Source organism: Lepisma saccharinum, chromosome 22 (genome assembly GCF_977018435.1).
Source record: "Lepisma saccharinum chromosome 22, izLepSacc3.1, whole genome shotgun sequence".
In the NCBI taxonomy this organism is placed as follows: domain Eukaryota; kingdom Metazoa; phylum Arthropoda; class Insecta; order Zygentoma; family Lepismatidae; genus Lepisma; species Lepisma saccharinum.
Genome location: NC_139250.1, coordinates 37,264,707 through 37,277,207, shown reverse-complemented (window position 1 = coordinate 37,277,207; position 12,501 = coordinate 37,264,707). Strand labels below are relative to the sequence as shown.

General features: G+C 39.4%; 1 protein-coding gene across 1 annotated transcript in view; it reads right to left on the bottom strand.

Annotated features, from left to right (window-relative positions):
* LOC146004639 (uncharacterized) overlaps positions 1-12,501 on the bottom strand; it is a 726,328-nt gene that overhangs the window by 57,239 nt on the left and 656,588 nt on the right. The gene's annotated exons all lie outside the window — the stretch shown is intronic.

The window sequence follows — 12,501 nt, the reverse complement described above, 5'->3', positions numbered from 1 at the left end:
ACCCCTAAAAAATAAAACAAGTAATTCTGTAACCGAAGCTTTCAGAACCATTTTTGAACAAAGCAAAAGAAAACCTGCCACATTACAGACAGATCAAGGAACAGAATTTACGAATTCTGTGTTCCAGAATTTTCTGAAAAATGAACAAGTAGACTTTTCGATTGCAATTAACCACCCTGTAAAAGCAAGTATAGTGGAACGTTTTAACCGAACGTTAAAAGAACGAATGTGGAAATATTTTACAGCAAAACAGACAAGACGTTACATAGATATTTTACCTCAACTTCTTGAAGGTTACAATACTGCGATCCATCGTTCCATAGGAATGGCACCTCAAGATGTAAACGAAACTAATGTTTACACAGTGTGGAAACATCTTAATAGACACAACAACCGTATCTCACACACAATTTCAGATTTGAAAGTTGGGGACATTGTGCGAATTTCTGTTGTTAAAGGACATTTCGAAAAAGGATACGAACAATCGTGGTCACGAGAACTTTTTAAGATTCATTCCGTCGTTCAACGGCAGCCGGTACCTGTTTACATATTGGACGACTTAAATGGTGAACCTGTAAAAGGAACATTTTACAAACAGGAGGTTCAGAAAGTATATTCGAATCCTGACGAAGAGTATAAAATTGATAAAATTTTAAAAACACGAGGTAAAGGTAAAAATTTAGAATACCTTGTTCGTTGGCTGGGTTATCCCTCCAGTTTTGATTCATGGATCAAGGCATCATCGCTGAAACCGATAGCAGACAACTAAACCTCAATATATATCGAAATATATCACCATTTCGAATCAGTGAGTTCTTCTTGTTCAGTCAGAATGGATGATAATTTCTACATCTACCTCCCATCGTCTTCATCAGAAAAATATTTTTCAAACAACACATTAACTCATTTTACTGTAAAATTGGCAAAACGTATCGATCTGCCTCCAGATTTGTGGGAAGTCGGTTTAGCAGAATTATGTCATTCAACTCTTTATGATAACGTTCTGGAAACAGATTCAGGACAACTAACATTTCCTGTTCGAACATATACAAATGTTGACGACTTGATTTCGTCGATCGTAACTTCCCTTCCCGATAATCGAGAAATACGAAAATCTGTGCTTTACAAATTCTGGCATCTTCTGGCTGACCCGCAATGGAGTTCATTCGAGTCATCTGTTTCTACAGATAACACACTATATATTAACGATCAACCGTTTTATTTTCCTGCAGCTACTTATACAATAGATGATCTTATTTTTTTCCTGAAAACCAACCCTGCAAATGTAGCTATTCCTACTCATCTTCGATTCTATTTTAAAGCTGCCGTATATAAACACTTGTCCGAAACAGGAATGCTCGACCCTGAACCCGATGCCTCTGTAGACAATACAATAACACCGATAGATTTAACAGACGACTATGCTAAATTTCGATATGATATATTAAAATCTATCTACTCTTCGCACGTAATATCTAATAACGTTGTCGATAAAAATCCTTACATATTTGTATATTCAGATATTGTAAAACAACAGTTGGTCGGTGAAGAAATGATACGTCTTTTACGTCTTACTCGAAAACAATGTTCAGAAGTAGATACCACATGTACGATACCTGTAGCTCATCACACATTCAATCCGATTCACTATGTTTCTCTGGATAAAAGTTCTTTTGAAACAATAGAAATTACTTTGAACGATCAAAAAGGAAACTTTTTACCTTTAAGAAACGGTTCCGTTCCTACTATCGCTGTTTTACATTTTCGTAAAAAAACAAAATCCTTTTAAAAAACCGACATAACACTATTTTCTCAGTCTATATTGGTAAACGAATGAGTCATCATGAATTCGCAAGCAGAATATTACACAACCCAAATACATGGAGGAATCGGACCCATTTTTCGTTCTAACAGAATTCAGAAAGGAAGAGGATTAGGTTCTCTTTTTGCTGGACTTTTCAGAATGGTGAAACCTCTTCTCTGGAGTGGTGCAAAAGCTATCGGAAAAGAAGCTTTAAAAACTGGTGCTAATATTGTTACAGATATTGCAACAAGTCAGCAAACCCCGAAAACTATTGTTCGTCAGCGAATACGTGAAGCTGGTCAGAATCTTAAAACTAGAGCACAACAAAAAATCGATTCTCTGACGGGTTCGGGTATAAGAAGAAGAATTGCAAGAAAAAATACCCATTCGGTGTTAAAACGTTCAGGTACCCGTGCTAGAACCTCGAGAATCAAGAAAAAACGTACATCCGTAAAACGTCGAAAAACATCATCGAAATCTAGGAAAACACGTAAAAGAAAAATCAGACAAAATATCAAAGTCAGAGATATTTTTACATCATGATACAGAACAGCACCTGGGTAATTTCACAGTTCGACCTTTTTTCAGAAAAACATACTCGGGTATAAGAAGAAGAATTACAAGAAAAAATACTCATTCGATGTTAAAACATTCAGGTACCCGTGTTAGAACCTCGAGGATCAGAAAAATCAAACAGACTATCAAAGTCAAAAATATTTTTACACAATGATGCAGGACAACACGTGTATGATTTCACAGTTCGATCTTTTTCGGAAAAAACCTATTCAACAAAATGTCGAAAAAACCTACACTGTTACCTACAAACCTATTGCATCCATCGATAACCAGAACGTGATACCATTTCTCATACCTGCAACAGCAACAGATTTTCTGGATCTTGCATCTGTTTATCTTCGTTTACAGGTGGAGATGGTTAAACAAGATGGGAGTCGTATGAGTGCTTTGCCGACCGATAATACAACCACAAAAAATTGTGGGGTAGTAAATTATCTCCTCAATACTATATTTTCACAATGTAACGTTACTATCAACGGTATATCTGTAACAAATGCTGACAACAATTATGCATACAAATCGATTTTTGAGGTACTTCTCAATTACGGTACTGATGCTGCAAATACACATCTTACTAATGCTTTATGGTACCTGGACACACCTGGAAACCAAGATAAAATCACAACCAATAACGAAGGTTTCACCACCCGAAAAAATTTTTTCCAGTACGTTCCGTCATCAGGAAATCCTATGGAAGTAACAGCCGAAATGGAACTTATGGGAAAACTCCACATAGATTTTTTCAATCAGCCTAAATATCTACTCAATGGTGTGGAAGTACGTATCGAACTTATCAAGTCACGTGATGCTTTTTATATCTGGGGAGATCAAGATTCACCTAGCGTACAAATAAAAATTTTAAAAGCTGCTCTCGAAATAAATCACGTCATTCCTACTCCTAGCACCAGTTTGGCTATAGACAGAGCACTTTCTTACGCTCCTGCACATTATCCGTTCACAAGAAGTATTATCAAGGCATACTCTTACGTTGCAGGAACGCAGCAGATTTCTATCGACAATGCTTTTCAAGGTCCTTTTCCGAATGTTATTCTTTTTACTATGGTATCCACCGCCAGCTTTCTCGGAGACAGTAAAAAAAATCCGTTCGACTTTAGAAGTTTTAACCTATCTTCTCTCCATCTTGTAAAAAATGGAGAGCTCACACCTTCTGAACCTTTACGAATCAGTACAGGAGGAAATAGCGGTTTAGTAACACGTGCCTACCAAACTCTCTTTTCCGGCACAGGTATCCATCACAATAATTATGGACATCAGATAACAAGGAAGATGTTTGAAAACGGATCATTTTTTCTAATTTACGACATTACACCAGATTTTTCAGGAAACGATACACACATCAGTCTACAGGAACAAGGTACCTTAGGAGTAGAAATGCAGTTTTCTCCACAACTGTCGGAAAATGTTACCTGTCTTCTCTATGCTGAATTCGAAGTGGCCTTGGATGTGACAAAAGACAGAGGTGCTATCCTTCACTAATAAACCTAACAATTTTACTCTATAAATTTGGTGTATTCCTGTTTTCTGCCACAGAAACCTACCTGTATTGTAATAGAAAAAGACTATCGTGTTTGTGTACTTTATTATAAACGTATCCGACATGAACACATCACAGATCAGACATATTTTATCTCACAATTGTTCCACCAAAACAATTTTTTGTGGTGTTTACCCGAGAGATCTTCTGCCTCGAACGTTCTCCACCCCTGCTTTGATAATCGCAAACACGGATACTTCCGATTCCGAAGGAACACACTGGGTTGCTTTCTATTTCGACAAAAACAATAAGGCAGAATATTTTGATTCATACGGTTTCCACCCCTATTACCCAGAATTCATAACATTCTTGAACCGTCATTCCTCTATTTGGACTCACAATAATACCCCCTTACAAGGAATATTTGCTACAACTTGCGGACATTACTGTTGTGTATATGCTTATTATAAAGCACATCACGTCACAACCAGGGATTTCATCCGGATATTCCCACCGGGTGTCAGTAAAGATGAATATATTTTACACCGTTTTCGTCAGATCTTCAAATGTTTACCGCATTCAAAGTGTCCTAAAGGAGCACAAGTGTGTCGTTCCATCAAACCAGTTCGGGAGTGTATAAGGTGATTTCTATATAAAATATGTATGATGATTCTGCTCACTCTCAGTATCATCTTGACACCTTTAGTGAAAACATCATGGAACCGGTCAAAAATTCTACAATGGAAAAACATGATCAGCTTCTAGACCGTATTACTCATAAGGATGGTGTTTCTAGATGTAGAAAACGTAGACGTCTGCCCCCTACCAAAATTGAAATTCCTGTTATAAAAACTGAACCGATCGAGAGTGAACCGGATGTGACAAAGGATTGTGATTTCATGAAAATACGTCAAGAAAACAGTTCTTCCCAAAATAAAACCGAATGTTCGGAACTGCACAACATAGATGTCTGTTTGGATCTTTATCTTGCAAATATATACTTTCTGAACACAGAAAAAACCAAATATGTAGCAGTAGGATTCGAAAAACAAACACCTTTCAATCTGGTATGGGAGTTTTCGCAACAAGGAAGATTACCCGTACGAATTAATTCTTCACAGATTAGAGAATTGTGTGTTTTGAAATCTGATGTACTTAATTACACCGAAACAGGTCGACGATTTAATTATCTCGTCACAGGGAATGTTACTGTCAGTGCTGTAAATTTTTTCGGAAAACGTTGTATTTCCATGTATCAACATTCCTCACCGGATGCTTTTATTTTTACACCCCCGGAACTACATTTATTTTTTTGTGAACTTTTCACACCCTTAAGAAAATTAACGAACGAACGTTATCATAAATTACAGCCACATATACAGACTTTTGTGCATTGTATCGAAAAGAATATGTTTTCAGAAAGAAAAGAAGTACCGGAAAACCTGATAAGCCATTTTCACGTTCTCTGGTACAACGAATTGATGATTGAAATATATCTTCAACACAATCTTGGACATTCATTGATATTATAAATAATTTTATTATCCATTATGTATTTTTACTGTAAATGTATATCTTTATATGTATATTATTAAATTGTAAGTAAAACATTTGAAAAAAGGTTAAACATTTTTTTATTTTTCTCTATTACAGTAGAAATGGTACATTTTCCAAACATTTTCAACTGCACAGGTTTTGTTCACATTTTTTGATTCACTATGTTCTCTACATTTCTTTTTCTCTACCGAAAGTTTCACACTCTCCAATTTTGGACACCCAAATTCTTCAATATTATCTACGGTTAACGTACTCATACGTTTTTCTCCGATACATTTTTCCAACCATTTAGTTTTTTCAGTACCTTTAACATACACATTTTCATTTACAAGTACAGAATATAAAAGATCTCCTAACTTCTCATACGGTACCCAACCATTTTCCCAGGAGAGTCCGTGTTTGTTTGCACGGAGCCAATAATTCACACGACGATATTTTTCACTTAACAAATGTAGACCGTATGGAGGTTTTACTAAATAATCAAATGTACATTCAAAAGGAAACTTCAATATTCCGACTTCTTTCCACACAAATTCACCGTCTTTTCCTCGTAAACCTTGAACGTCCAAAAAACATACATCCATTGTTCAACAGGTAAAAACTGTCAATGTATTTTTAATAGATCCACGACATATAGCACACTTATCGAGTTGTGAGGCACAGGATCGACAACTGACAAAATGTCTGCACGGGAGAAACACTATATCGCAAACATTCAAAAAACAGATTTTACAAATCATTACAGAATCTGCATTTTTTTCAATAACTCTTTTTGCAGACTTTTCTCTATTAGCACAATATTTACATTCGACCTTATAATGTAGTAATGCAACACTTTGTATAAAACTACAATGGGGCACTGCTGCCAGATGTCTTATAACAGGACAATCTTCCGGTGTCCAATCACAAAAACCATAAAAACAATATGAACACAGTACTCTATCACCGTGGCCTGAATAGTAACATCCTGCAGTCACTAACTCTTCAGGTGTCTGTTGTAATCCTACAGGCCACTTTTCGTAAGTTTTGTATCGAGAATCGACTGATAGGTAGTTATTACAATGCCCCGAAAATCGGTAGCAGGGGTAACTGAACACTTTCATAAATCAGCCAAAGAAAAACAATCTGATACAATAGGTGATGGGGTTCCAGGTATTGGTGATAACGGTACCGGCACAGTATCTTCTACATCACTATCAAACAGGGCTCTGGAAAAACCAAGACGATTCGAAGATAACACTGGAAAACAGGGGTGTCCTTCTAATTTACGTAGTAGAGAACGGTTGCAGGTAGTACACCACAAAATAGTTTTGTTCACTAACACGGCAAGCCACTCTTTCACTCTTTGTTTTAAAGCTTCAGCAATCTCATCTTCATCCTTCCTCTGAATGAGTTCACACGAACATTTGTGACTGGGAAATCCTGTTCTCTCATCCGTAAACTTTTTTCTTTCCACTATCTCCTTCAACGTCTCGCAGGAATGATGGACTGCTTCTCCCGATCTATTGAACAGGTAACATCCGCACCATGGAGCTTCACGTAGTGCTACGTACATAAACGGGAACTGTTTCAACACTCGCTGTACAGCCTCACGATCGGTATCGATATCGCCGCAGGATTCTATGACTTCCCAAAACTCTTCGTAACTTATCTCGTAGAAATTCAGAGCTTTCTCCGGAAACGTTATGTAATACTCTGCCATTGTGACACACTCTCGTTCTTTTTATACCGTCTACATATATATACCCTTCTTCCTATTACGTCATTTTCCTTAAACATGTCCAATAAATACTTTTTGTACTCTTAAATTAATACAACGATCTTTGAATCAAATGAGTCAGCAACATTTTCCCGGCTTCTCAAAGACAGGTTGTTGACCTCTATACTGAATGCGTCATTAAATTCGAAAACCTAAATCAACCTCTGTACCGAAAAACAAACATAATAAATAAAAAACAACAGTAAAACATTCCCCATCCGTTATCTATACCCTTTTAACCTCTATCTCAAACTCCACACATTTTTGGAACCCTGCCAAATAATAACAATATCTGCTTGTTCACTCGAACATTAACCCGAGCCGGGAATTTCCGGTCACGTGACTTTCACGTGATTTTGGCGGGAAATTCTCAGAATCGACCCGAATCAACAATTTCCTATCACGTGATTTTCACGTGATTCACACAACATTTTCTAAACCTCAACCTCTTATCTATAACCTTTCACCTTTCTCAGACAACATTTTAATCATCATTCAACTGACTCAGTAATTTCCTGTTGAAATCAAGCTCGGGAATTTCCCGTTCCGGGGTCAAAAAACTCTTCAACCAATCAAAACTCAAAACACCTATGACGTCATCATCTCCTCATCCAGACAACCAATCAAATCTCTCACCCATATCTCAAACCCCGCCCATTTCTGGCCTCTCTCCAAAAACAAACAATGCTTGCTTGTCCACCGCCCTTTATCATCAATTGATCTTTCATCGATCTTTTCCAATCAATTGATTTATCGGACTATATCCGGGAACATAACTACTCCAGCCCTTGCCCCCCCCCCCCTCCGGACGTCCATAGTGATAGCATTGGTTGGTGATATTATTCAAGTTGTAACCTTCTTTATTCTACACACACCATTCATTAGAAAACAATAAGCATGGCCAGCAAAATAATTTACTGAGTTTAGAGTTACCTACTAACCAATCAATCATTTCATATTGATGTAATGAATATTAAAATAGCGAAAGTATTCCCTTCCCTTTTCTTTATGTAAAAAAATCAAATTTGGAAGTGCTGGCACAGGTGTCTCTATATTTATAATATCACGTTTCTCACTAAAAGTGCGACATCCAAATGGTTTCTTCAACAAATCATCAATTACAAACGCACTTTCTGCCATTGCAATCCAGCAGGACGTCGGAACCGGGAAGGGGCGCAGGGGGCGACTTGCCCCCACTCATCATCGAGGGGGAAATATAGTATTTTTGCCTCCCTCCCCGGTCGCGTGCTAAAAATGGGACTATACTTTTTCCAATTTATCTCTGTTTTTGGAAAAATGGAAAAAAAATATTTTTGCGCTAGTTGGAACAACGTAGCCTCAAGTTTTCGCTACCAGCAAGAAGTACATTTCACAAAGATTGACGTGTAGATTAGAATTGCAGCGACGTCTCGACAAATCAAGTGTAACGTGGAGTTATCCTGAATTTGCTGCTTCCGTTTCCAGGTTTCCATTGAATCTGCCAGGTTTTGTACGTACAGGCGAGGTCGGTGTGAAACAATAAACCCAGTGTACGCCTGTGGGAAAGGAGTGGGAGACGAGGGGGCAGTGGACAGCTTAATTTTAAATCTTTTCCTTTTTCTGCGATAAGACGAGACTAGATCCTCCAAGACTTGTCAAAACGAGACCAAGAATGAGACAGACATCTGTAAAATGTAGAAGAAGAAGCGAACAGACCTGGTATTAACACTTCAAGATCCAGTACAAGATAAGCATTTGCAAGTGGACGGAAGACCGAGAACGAGGTAAACCTCTTCTTCCAGAGAAAACGAGAGACTGACAAGTACAGTCTCGATCATATCAGTGCTGTTCCCTCAGTGGCGGAACATCAACTGTATGTGTCTTAAACGGTTAGAACGTTGCATTTCATTCCCCGTGCGTATAGCACGTACCATGTAGGCACATTTAGAGAATCTATGCCATTTTGTTGTGATCAGCACCAGGTTCCGGTCGGCTTTACCCCACTCCCCACAGGGTTGTCCCTAGGTACCCGTTGATTTGAGGTTGGGTGAGAGTAGGTGAAACCCAACGTTCTGGGCCGGTCCTTTGACCTACTTTTGAAATGACAGTGTTGCGAACCCCTTACTCGAAAAAATCACCAAGGTTTTTTTCTTGGTCTAACGTAACCTAAAGCAAGGAGCTGGCAACCTTGCTTGAGGCTTCTTAATGCTTCGTTCTAGAACGGTTCTTTGACCTACTTTTGAAATAACAGTGTTGCCAACCTCTTACTCGAAAAAATCACCAAGGTTTTTTTCTTGGTCTAACCTAACCTAAAGCAAGAAGCTGGCAACCTTGCTTGAGGCTTCTTAATGCTTCGTTCTAGAACGGTTTTTTGACCTACTTTTGAAATGACGGTGTTGCCAACCTCTTACTCGAAAAAATCACCAAGGTTTTTTTCTTGGTCTAACCTAACCTAAAGCAAGGAGCTGGCAACCTTGCTTGAGGCTTCTTAATAGTTTGCTCTTGTAAGGCATAACCCCTATTTTCTCGCAGTGTTGCCAACACCTTACTCGAAAAAAATCACCAAGGTTTTTTTCTTGGTCTAACCTAACCTAAAGCAAGGAGCTGGCAACCTTGCTTGAGGCTTGCCTTACAGTGCATAAAGCAAGGTTGCCAACCCACTGGTATTTTTGCCATAGCCTTTTACAAGAAAAAAAGAGAGAGGGAAGAGTTAAACAAGCGACAGCTTACCCACAGCCTTTTTTGCTCTAACCTAACCTAAAGCAAGGAGTTGGCAACCTTGCTTGTGTAATCAACCCGGTTGACCGCTCTCAAGTGGAGATCAGCGTTGCCAACTCCTCACTCGAAAAAAAAATCACCAAGGTTTTTTTTGCTCTAACCTAACTTAAAGCAAGGAGCTGGCAATTTTGCTTGTGTAATCAACCCGGTTGACCGCCCTCAAGTGGAGATCAGCGTTGCCAACTCCTCACTCGAAAAAAATATCACCAAGGTTTTTTTTTTGGTCTAACCTAACTTAAAGCAAGGAGCTGGCAATTTTGCTTGTGTAATCAACCGGGTTGACCGCCCTCAAGTGGAGATCAGCGTTGCCAACTCCTCACTCGAAAAAAAAAATCACCAAGGTTTTTTTTTGGTCTAACCTAACTTAAAGCAAAGAGGTGGCAATTTTGCTTGAGGCTTGCCTTACAGTGCATAAAGCAATTTTTGCCAACCTACACACACTGGGCAAGGAGAGCCGGCACTGCCGTAAAAGAGAGAGAGATGGGTGGATGGCAACGCAGTATGTGTGTGCGTGTGTGTGTATAATATGTAGCATTATTAACTAGAGTGTGTTGGAAACCCACTTACAACTAAAAAAAAAATAGAGATGCCAACGTTGGTGTAAGATGAAGAGAGAGAGAGAGAGACCTATAGCTGGCAACAGTGGTGAGCGAATGCACTTTATTGTAATTTTCCAACTCCGGCAATGTTTATATATCGTGACCTTTGTAAACCTCTCTCGGCAACGATGTGCCACACACACACACACACACACACGCGCGTGCGCGTGTATTGTGATGCAAGCAAACAAACAAAATAATAATAATTGTTGTTTTTTAGGATTCCTGGCCCCTATAACCCCGCCAGGAGTGCGTGGTGCCCAACACAGTTCTAATGGCCACGGCTAACAAAGCCTTGCCTCTGTAGAGTTTCATGGGTTCTTTTTTTTTAACCCCCCCCCCCCCATGACTCCCTACAGAGAACCTCCGTGTGTAATGTGTGTGTTTTATGATTGAAGAGAAGAAAAAAATTTGGTTAAGAATGGAATGTGTAAAAACTAAAAAAGTTTCCGTAGGGTGCAGCATCTGAAAGAAAAAAAATATCCTCAAAATAGTGTACATAATATGATAGAAAAATATATAAAAAAAAAGTGTGAATGCAAAAATTAGTGTGAATGATTGTTTTTTTTTTTTAAAAAAATGGTGCAAGAAATAATACGTACTTTTTTGATGTAGAAATCTAATGGTGCGAGCAGATTTCTTCCTCGTCATGGTATCCCCATTCTCGGGTGTGGATGTCACAGTCCAGCACCCTTAATTTGGTGTCGTGGGGATCAAGCGCCACTTTGTTGATCGTGGATGTACGCAACTGGTCGATGGTGCTCGTGATCCGATGTTCGGTCATGCGTTTGATTTTTTTGTCGAACAAGCACGACTTGTAATCTTCTACGGTTAGTTTGTTTGTGCTCGAACGCCCCACCCCCTTTGCCTTCTTTATTTCGGTCTCATCCTGAACTTTGATGGCATACATTTTCGCTCGAAGACCCGCAAACTCTGTGATGATGCGGCCGTTGACTTCATCCTTCATCTTCCCGATCGTCATTTTCTGGCTGTCGTCGAAGAGAGCGTGATTTTTCGGATAATTAGAGAAGTCGAAATGCTGGCTCATGTTTTTCAGATCTTCGTATAGATCATCGGTGTGGATGTTGTACACGAAGCTGTCCGTGTCGGTGTACGCCACCTCGATCGCCTCTCCATAGCGTGGTTTCATGATGTCGTAGTGAAACTTGTACATGGCCAGCTTCGACAACTCGAGGATCGCGACTCCCACGGCGATTGGTTTGTCGAATGTTATGTGGTGGAGAGCACGTTCGATCAATACCAACGTGTCGCTCAGTATCGTGAAGTTTTTGTACGTGGGCTGAGCGACGTGCTTGTTTATTTTCTTCGGGTTGGAGACCAAGTTGATATTTCTTCTTTTCCTCGCATCTTCCATGCTCTTGCCGTAGATGCTGTTGTTCATCAATTTGTATAGGTCTTTGTCTGCTGAAGAAGAAGCTGATGCTCGACGTTGAGTGTTGCCGTCGATATAGGGTGCTAGCCACCTGGTCTGTCTAAACTTCAATCCCGAGTGCACGCGCTTCAAAACCAATCCATGCTGGAGGTAGAATTGTAGGAGACGATAATGCACCACGTAATTCTCTTTGCTCTTGAAGGTGAGCATCAGCTTCTTCTCCGGAGCCGATTCCATCACAGGTGCCATCGCAAATCCATGGTGTTCTCGATGAAGCGATGCAGGATATTCCAAATCTACTTTCAGGAAACATCCATTTTCATGATCTTCGCTCCATTCCAAACAATCTTGAAGTTCCTGCTCGCTCATCCATTCGTATTCTCCGATGGGCAGAGGCTCGGACATGGCATAACCATACAGATTGTTCATGTCCCAGTATGCCAAGAAGTTTGTCGGTTTCTTTGCATCAAAATCGGCGACATATGGATTGTTGGCCTTGACGTATCGAAGGGGACACTGGACGATTCCACCACGTTTTGCCTCTTCAACAAACAAAAGTTG